The sequence below is a fragment of the Acomys minous genome (assembly GCF_964271855.1).
Source record: "Acomys minous genome assembly, chromosome: 12".
NCBI classification, from domain to species: domain Eukaryota; kingdom Metazoa; phylum Chordata; class Mammalia; order Rodentia; family Muridae; genus Acomys; species Acomys minous.
This window is the reverse complement of record NC_140493.1, coordinates 32,402,048-32,412,054: the sequence shown is the minus strand read 5'-3', so window position 1 is coordinate 32,412,054 and position 10,007 is coordinate 32,402,048. Positions and strand designations below refer to the sequence as shown.

The 10,007-nt window shown below is 36.2% G+C and overlaps 1 long non-coding RNA gene across 1 annotated transcript in view; it reads left to right on the top strand.

Annotated features, from left to right (window-relative positions):
• The first annotated feature begins 7,518 nt into the window (after positions 1 to 7,518).
• LOC311578968 overlaps positions 7,519 to 10,007 on the top strand; it is a 102,227-nt gene continuing 99,738 nt past the window's right edge. Inside the window, exon 1 of the long non-coding RNA XR_014773016.1 lies at positions 7,519 to 7,739. This is a non-coding gene — a long non-coding RNA (uncharacterized lncRNA). The remainder of the gene's footprint in view (positions 7,740 to 10,007) is intronic.

The window sequence follows — 10,007 nt, the reverse complement described above, 5'->3', positions numbered from 1 at the left end:
AATGAAAATGCCCTTTGTCCCATTCCTCCTTTCCTCCCACTTTCCCCCTACTCCCCTCCCCTATGACTGTGACTGAGAGGACCTCCTCCCCCTGTATACGCTCATAGAGTATCAAGTCTCTTCTTGGTAGCCTGCTATCCTTCCTCTGAGTGCCAACAGGCCTCCCCATCCAGGGGACGTGGTCGAAGATGGGGCACAAGAGTTCGTGTGAAAGTCAGACCCCACTCTCCACTCAACTGTGGAGAATGTCCTGTCCATTGGCTAGATCTGGGTAGGGGTTCAAAGTTTACTGCACGTATTGTCCTTGGCTGGTGCTATAGTTTGAGCAGGACCCCTGGGCCCAAATCTGCCCATCATAATGTTCTTGTAGGTTTCTAGGACCCTCTGGATCCTTCTATTTCTTACAGCTTGGTAAGTAGAAATTATGCAAGCAAAGAAGGTAAAGTTCTTTCTTTTGTTTTTTCAGAGACCAACATTTTTAAAAAAAAATAAAAATTAAAGTACAAAGTGTTTTCTCTTCTCTCTTGTCCCTCCATTCCCTCCTCTCCCAGGTACTTTTGCATTGCTTATTCCCCTTGCTCTGTTCCTATTTGTAGTCTATTTTTCTTTAATCGTTGTTACTTTACACACACACACACACACACACACACACACACACACACACACACACATATATATTCATACCACACACACAACTTGCTCTGTCTGTTCAGTGTTATTTTTATGTATGTGATTTCAGGGATAATGACTGAATATTGGACAACCAATAACTAGCTAAGGAGTTCAATCCCTGTGGAAGACTATTTATCTTTTTCTCATCATTAGCTGCCTGAAGTTGCTTGTCTACGGATGGGGGTCCCCCTAAAAAGTTTCCCCTTCCGTGTTAGCAGCTCTATTTGTCGTTGCTTCTGTTCTGGTCATGGGGTCTTTAAGAGTTTCATGTGAACAGTTGATGTCTATTTCAAAGATACTGTAGTTTATATAAGAGTGTTAGTAGTTAATTTTCTTGTCACTGTAACCAGATACCTGACAAGATGTAACTCAGGAGAAGAGTCCCAGTTGGAATCTCAGCCCACATTTAGGGTGGCATCCTCTCCTTGGGTACGTCTCGGTATAAGTACCCACGGCCTTCAAGGACTAGGTGGTGCTGAGCCCAGTTGAATTGGTGATAAAGATTTACCATCACTGGGTTGTGTAGCTCAGCTGTAGAGTATGTGCCTAGCAGCTACTTATCTCCGGTGATCCTCTTCAGTGGGAAAATGAAGGGAGGGCTTATAAGCTTCTATAGAGACCTTGTACACCTTTATCCAGTCATGTGGCATTGATCTGAAACTGCTCAGATTTGATTCACTGCACCAATATTTTGGTCATTGCTTTACCCAAAACATCGCATCGATCACCGCTATTTTAAATGATGTACTCACAGTTTTAGTTGTTTTTTTGTTCTGTTTTGTTTTGTTTTTTTTATTTAGTGATGTCAATCTGGATAAGAGTCCTTTTAAGTGAATCTTCATTTCATCCTGCAAATTTCTCTGGACTTGAATAGGAAATGAAAACGCACTTTGTTCCTGCATTGTATTTGCCTTTTCTCTTCAAAGATTCTGATTCCATGTTTCATTATCACAGTCAGTCATGCCTCTGCCTGCATTTCGGTCATCTTTTGTCTGAAGCTAAGTCTTCTTGAGACTTACCGTTATTTTCTTTCTTGTTTGTTGATGTTATGTGAGGCTTCATAAACACAAACGTATCATTATTTTCTTTCTTGTTTGTTGATGTTATGTGAGGCTTCATAAACACAAACGTATCATTATTTTCTTTCTTGTTTGTTGATGTTATGTGAGGCTTCGTAAATAAAAATTGCTCTGAAGTTGACTGTTCATATATCAGTTTATGAAATTCTACCTTTTTGCTTTTGCTCCCATTTTGCTTTATACAATGTATTCACATAACTTAAATTAAAAAAGGCTTCAAGTAGTAGAATAGGCTATCCTTGGGCTCTACTTGTTGCAATGCTATTTAGAACTTATCAGGTTTCCAGTGTCTTTAAATGGTCCTTAGGCCTTTGAAGCTTCCGAGAGTTTCAAGATAACTATGTTAGAGACAGAGACATGACAATGTTTAAATGAAACAAACATCTTATTATTTGTGCTACTGATGACATACCTTCAAAACAACCAACAAGCTACCTTTGAAAGCCACTATTTTACATCCTCATTATTCCTTTTCATCTAAGTCACTTTTGGTAAAACTACCAAATTGCCAGTTTGATAATGATAATGGAAAAAATATTTTTAAAAATTTTGTGTTTATGGGTGTTATGCTTGTCTGTATGACTGGGCACCACAGGTGTGTAGTGTTCATGGAGGCCAGATGGCTGCAGCCAATCCTGCTGAACTGGAATTACATTTGGTTTTGAAATACCATGTGGGTGCTGAGAATTGAATCTAGGTCCCCTGGAAGAATATAGGGTGGCTTTAACTGCTGATCCATCTCTACAGCCCTTTTCATGAGGTGTAAGATAGTGAAATATTATTAGAAAGTCACGAATAAGAAAATAAAGGCTAGAATAGAAAAAAAAAGGAGCCCTGGGTTGTCCAAGAGAAATTACTTGAGACCTCACAAAGGTTTCATATGGCAAAACAATACAGCTACAAGAATCTGATTGTGTGAATATATATGAACATATACAATGTACATATATTTTTCTCACAATATTAAAAGAGTCCTTTTAAGGAAATGAAGAAAATAACAGGATTAAAAGTATAATAATTTTTAGGTATAAAGTAAAATAATCATAGATGGTAACTAAGATTAGAAAGAAAAAAGTAAGGGAAAATATTATAGCCTTGTATATTTTACCTAAATTCTCAGCCAAAGGGAAAAATGAACCAGGAAGTAGAAGCAGGTTAGGAGTGTGAGTGTGAAATCCCAGGAAGATATCAGAAGGGGTAACTTACTTGTTGATCTTTAATGAGAACCACTGTAGCAAAAGTCTCAGAGGAGACTAACAGTCTATCATTTAGACATAGCAGGCCAAACCCTGAAGACACACTTGGCAAAGCTAAAGCTTTTAATGAGTAAAAATTGAAGAAAAAAAAAACTAGGTTCTCTTTCAAAGCATTTTTCCAGCTCCTTGATGTTTCTCTGCCAATATGGAGTCAAGCCTTGGGAGACTTCACCTTTTGTATTAAAACTTTGGCAAGGATTACTGACAAAAGGATTGAGTGGGTGTGCACTCAGAATTGAAATTACAACCTTGTGCTAGACCTGGGAGGTCAGTGTTCTGCCTATTGAAAAATGTTCTAAAATGTTAACTACCAAGAAACTTGTAGTAGACACAGGTAAGCAATCATTAAGTGGACCAGTGAGGAGAAAGTTTTGCAAATTGAAAAATATTACTGTGTATTCCGATGGCATTGTACTATTTGGTGGGAAGTGGTTGACATGCAGTAGGAGGGAAGAAAACATTATAATCCAATATTAACTACAGACTCAAATTGCTCCTTTGTAAACTCAAACATACCAATTATGACATTGCTTAGACACATTCTTTACTAAGGATAAGTTTTGTTGCACATGTACTGACGATTTTTGTGCACTTTTCTTCATTTTTCTATAAAGTCTGAGAATTTTAATGTTCTCTCTGTAACTTGGCCTGAATAAAAGAGACGTTAAACAGACTATGAAAAGCTGAAGTTGTAAAATAAATATTTGGGCCAAGGGTGATGCCTTAGCAAGAAAACGCAATTGATGCCTAGCATAATGACCTAAATTGGCTTCTCAAAACCAACGTGATCAAAAGGGATAACCGTATCCCACAAGTTTTTACACACACACACACACACACACACACACACACACACACACACACACACACAAAAGCATGCACACACACACAAAAACATGCACACACACACAAAAGCATACACACACACACAGGAGTCGGAGTCCATTGTTCATATGTATATGAATTGAAGGTTAAACATTTGGGATTGAATAATCCATCAGGGAAATTTTCCCAAAAGAATAATGACACCCTCTTAGCAACTGTTAACTACCTGTATTTCTTCATTTATGGGTGGCACAATGGATACTGGCTTGTAGTTTTATTTTCTGTTCTTCCTTTTGTATGTGTGTGTGTTCTTCCAGTTTGGTTCATAAAGGAACACTGGCTTGTAGAAAGAGTTTTAAATTGACAGTTTTTTCTCTTTTATTTGTGGACTCTAGCTATAAAGAATAATGAAAACATGAAACTTGCATGTAATAGGTAGAATTCAGAATAGTATACCAAGTGTGATACAACATCCTTCCTATACATTGACATATCACCATATTCTCACAGAGGTGCTACCCATAATCTAAACTGAGTTGGCTTTCTAGATTTGACTTATTGTTGACATTGTTTGCATTCAAATATCCACATTTACACCAGATGCACATTTTATGGTTTTGTGATTAAATTTTGTTCACGTGCTTTAAAAAATGTGCATCTATTTTTTAAACCCACACTGTGTAATCCCATCTATGCATTGAATCTCTTCTAAGGAATTTATTAATGATGTGCTAATAAGAAATATATGCCACAGAACAACCCACAAAGTTTCAAGGGCAGTTTCCATTGGATTCCTGTTACACTTGCATCCTCATAAAGTTGAAAAAAATGGTAGGTTGAAGCAGTCTATGCTGAAGACCACTTACACTTGGGGAAATGATAATTGTTCCATGAGGACTGATCAAAATTTAAGATTTGATGTTATAATTTGCTGAAGAAAATAAAATAGCAAATAAACTGTAGGTTTAAAAAAGAAATATATGAAATAATTATCAAATATGATTGCGATTTTTGAAACTTACTCTGAAAGCTTTGTGTTATAATGGACTTGAAACACCCATGAATAAAGATTTATAATTTGCCCTAAGATGGATAGAGTTAGAGAGGATCTTATTAAGTGAAATAAGCTGTGCTCAGACAAATATTGCATGCTTTGTCTCATACATTGAATCAAGATTATATTTAAAAGTATACAAAATATGAAAGCAAAAGGAAGTTATTTGGAAAGATGAGATAAAACAGCAGGAGGCGGTACATATGAACGAGAGAGGCAATGAGGGATGCATATGGTCATTGAACATAATATATTTGTGTGAAAATGTTATAAAGAAGCCTATCATTTTGTAGAGTAATTATATAATTTACAATAAAGAAAGTTTGATGCTTGAATTAGCTACCGTAGTTCTCATTGTAATTGTCGAAAACCTGTTGTCTCAGTTTCTTACATCCCCAGGCTATCACTGCAATATGTTTGTTCAGTTACTTAGAGACTAAGTGTAAACACTGCAAATGGTTTGAGGAAGGCCTGTCTGTGCCCAAGAATAGAAACAGAAAGGATCTGTGACTGACAGAATAGACTAAATTAGTCATAATATAGTTCCATTGTGGAAATAAGCCTGTTTGAGCTGGGCTAAAGAGAAAAGATTGCAACACATAAAGGGCTACCAAGCAGTATTTGAACTTCAATGTACTTTCCCATATTTACCAAGTGTGTTTAAAATTAAAAAATGCAAGATAATTAGAAGTGAAATAGCATATACAGGATGGTTTCTGGAACTGGTTTATAATTTCAGGAAAGTTGAAGGGATGCTGTTCTTATATATTCCATCTTTACAAATAGAGAAAACAGGTTTGATGAATACTTGTCATGTTTCTGAGCAGTAGGAATGTAAAAGATTATAGAAAAGTGTGATGGTTTGTGTTAACTGTCAACTTAACAGAACTTGGTACCACCATGCCTGTTGGGGATGGTCTTGATTAGGCTACTTGTGTGGGAAGTATCCATTCCTGGCTTGAAATTCTGGAGAAGGATAATAGAGCAGCAAAATGCCTTCATTGATTTTTTTCTTTTTATTATGAATAAATATTTTACATGCAATATATTCTGATCATGGTTTCTCCTCCCTCATATTCCCCAAAATCCTCAGCAATTGACAATTGTTCTTTAATTTTTGGCTCTGGGTCTGATAGTTGTTTCAATAATGGGCAGTATCTTTTTTCTGAATATAATCTTTTTAAAAAGTATCTCATAGGTGTGGTATTTTGCTATGACAATGGGAAAATATATTAAAGTAGAAAATTTTAGTTATAATGTAGGGAATTTTTAATGTAAAGGTGTTATAATTTAGTACCAGGGAAAAAGCAAATATTAAGATTACAAATATTAATTGTTTCTCTTTCCTGTCTTTTCCTTGTCTGAGGCTTGTAGAAAATTAGTGAATGGATATACTGAAGTAAAGCAGATTGGGATGAGCAGTCAACTAAGTGGTTACATGACTCCACTCTTGGGAAACTGCTATTATCATGTCTTGTGAAGCACACACTTCTCTATAGTGATATTTACTCCAATAACTTCAGAGAAACAGGATTCTTATGACAAAATTTCCTTATACTTGTTGTGCATTGTTTGTTTTATATACTGTGGGCTATGCACAATGGTTTTGTTAGTTTTCCTTTTCATTGCTGTGCTTAAATGCCTTACAAGAAGCAAGTAAAGGGTAGCAATAATTATCTTGGCTCATGGTTTAAGGGCATCATGGCAGAGTATGTCAGGGAAGTAGGAGTATCCTGCTCAGTGATGGCAAGAGAGTACTGTAATTGTATGATCATGTATTCCTGCACCAGAGGACAAAGATGAGTCAGGATGTGTGGCAGGACTGTTAAAGCTCAAGCATCACTCTTAGGATGAACTCACCCAGATCTGTCTTCTAAAGCATCTTCAAGAACCCAAAGAAGCACCACCTGTTGGGGAACAATTGTTCAAGTGCCTTAGCCTATGGAGGATATCTTAAACTCAAACCAGAAGAGGTCTCTTCACAACCTCTCATTTTCTCCAATAAATACAGAATAAGATCAGTTCTCACTGAGGCAGATATCTCACCAACATACTATCTGGTTCTCCAAAGACAACCCTGGAATTATACCCTTTACATACAGTAATACCATTCATGTGTTGGTGGTTGTGTTTTTTCTTGTATGTTGACTGGGGAAATGTCTTATAAAAAGACATTTGGGAATAGAACAGAGACTTGGTTTCTTAACAGTTTTGCGATGAAAGATAATAATAAAAACAGAGGAGGGGGAGACCTGGTGGCACTCAGAGGAAGGACAGTAGGTTACCAAGGAGAGACTTGATGATACCCTATGAGCATATACAGGGGGAGGTAATCCCCCTCAGGAACAGTCATAGGGGAGGGGAATAAGGGGAATAAGGGGAAAATGGGAGGGAGGGAAGAATGGGAGGATACAAGGGATGGGATAACCATTGAGATGTAACAAGAATAAATTAATAAAAAAAAATAATAAACAGAGACTTGAATTTAAATCATGGGGTGGGATTTATTCTTATTGAATGTTCTGCTGGCCTCAAATACACCATATTTTTTATGATGTGAATTCATTAGTCTTTTGGTAACTTTAGTTTTTTTTTTTTTAATTTTTATAAGAGGCAAACATGGAGGAAGACATAAACAGTATAAATGGAAGACAAAAGTACTGATTTGTATTTTCTTCTCTTTCTAATAAGCATAAAAATTGGAACATAAGTGAAATCAAAGAACACTAAGAATTACAATGTGGAGTTTTTGTGCCTTTCTGGAGTCATGTTTCTTACACTCAGAGACTTGATATGGTCATGGCTAAGTTTTGGACATGAGGGAAAATGAGATTTGTGAAGGCATTCAGAAAGGTAAGGCTTCCTACACTTTGTCCCTCCTGTGATGCCAACACCCTGGTGTACACTGTGCTGCAAAGAAGAGATGGATTTCAATGCTCAAACTGCTCAGGCACCTTCAGAATGTAAGGTTATTGACTTGTAGCTGGTTTTAGCTTTTATTATTGTGCTTTGTGCTGTATAGAATCACATTTACATTTGATGCTTTGTGGATTCATAAGTTTTTGAGCCATGGCTAGTTTATTTTCAACCAATCCATGAGCATTCATGACCCCAACACTTTCTCACCTTTGTTGATTCATTCCAGGATTGCAACAGACAATAAATTATACTATGTAAATTATTTCTAATTCAGTTTTTGAGAGGTTAATATAGAATATAAATAATGTTCACAATGAAAGATTTCTTTGTACATCTTAAATCTTTACTATTCTTCTAGCTACCAAGAGACTAAAAGAAAAAAAATCTTAAAATTTCCTTCTTCAATCATTATTTTGTGCTCCTGCACAAAAGTTGGATCAGAAGAAAGTATTCTAATTACTACTGATATTTCCTAAACTTCCATTTTGGAGGAAAAGTTACTTTCACTAATTTATATCTTAGTAGCCAATATTTCTTTTGACTAACATATGATATAGTATGTTTCCCATACAGGCTCTTGTTTTAAATAAGTTTGGCACTTAAATGGTCTTTATTTTTGGTCTCTCTCTCTCTTCTGTTCCTCTCTTTTTCAAGATATGGTTGCTCTGTGTAGACCAGGTTGGTCCCAAACTCAGAGATCCACCTGCCTCTGCTCCCCAAATGCTTGGATTAATTGTGTGCACCACCGTGCTTGTCTCACTTACTCTTTTCGTCTGTTCCTTCCTTCACTATCTCCTGTCCCCCCTTTCCTTACTTTCTCCCTTTCTTCCTAAATTATTTAATTTTAAAGTTGTAGTATGAAGAATTTACTGATACTTTTTGTTATTGTTTCATAAGTACTAATTATACCATCCTGCTCAAACTCATTTAGTGGTAATCATAACCTACATGACCTTTGGAGAACTGTTCGCCCTCGGTTTTGATATTTGTCTGCTTTTCTCATAGTGCGGAGACTTTGACTACATGATACACTTTCATTTTAGCTGGCACCTAGTTGGATCTAATGAATATGCTAATGGCATATACTAACTAGCTAAGCATTTGAAAGAGAAAATGAGAAGATAAAAAGGGCAGGGATATTTCCCTTTTCTAAAGCACATTGCTTATTTCTGTAGGTGGTCTGCTTATCCATGCCTGCAGCTCTTGATTACCTGGTGCTGTGGTTTGGATGCTCTCACAGCAACATATGTGGAAAATGAAAAGCCATTTTGGAAGTATCACAGCGTGGGACCTTTGAGAGGAAAATATTTAATGAGGGATGTGCTCCCAGAAACGGGGGGGGGGGGGGGAAATTCTCCTTTTAGTGAAGGTGAAGCGAGAGCAGTGTTGGTTCCTCATGAATGAATATGGGCATTTTGTCCTAAGTAGATACTGCGAACAGACTAACATTTCATCTTGCAGGGTTCTAAATGGTTCTGGCACCTTTGTCTTGCAATGATGACAAAACTTCCTGTTGTTAATATTTAGAATACTTATATATTCTTTGTTTTCTTTATAATTTCCCTTTCTCACCTTAGTATATCTTTTATTAAATTCATTCTGTTCACTTAAAATGTTTTTTATTTAAGTTTCTGTGCATGTACATGCATGCACATGCGAACATGCACCAGGGCATGGGTGTGAGAATAAAGAACAAGTTTATTAAACCAGTCTTCTCTACTTGCTGTTATTTAAGTCCTGAAGATTGGGACAAGTTTGCGCAGATTTGTCTAGTGAGCACCTTTACCCACTATGCCATCTCACCCACCTCATGCTGTTCTTAATATGATGTCTAATTTACTGGTTACATTTTGATTAAAAATGTGTTGTTGAGATATATCTATCTATCTATCATATTTTATTTGGCTATAAGCTTCCTGAATTAGTGGACTGAGCCCTGTCTGATAACTTGTTTAATGATGACGACTTTTCTGTTGCTTATTGGATAGCCATGATTTGTTTGTATGTTTCAACACATTTATTAGTTAAAGGGATGTGAACCCTGTACACATTTCCACAGAGCACTGAATTACATGTCTTTCTTTTGTCATAATTACTATTGTAGATATTTATGATTTAATTGTTAATATATTTTCATAAATAAAACTTTTATTAACAGAAATTAATAAAAACCAAAAGAAGAATATCTCTCAAAACCTCTGA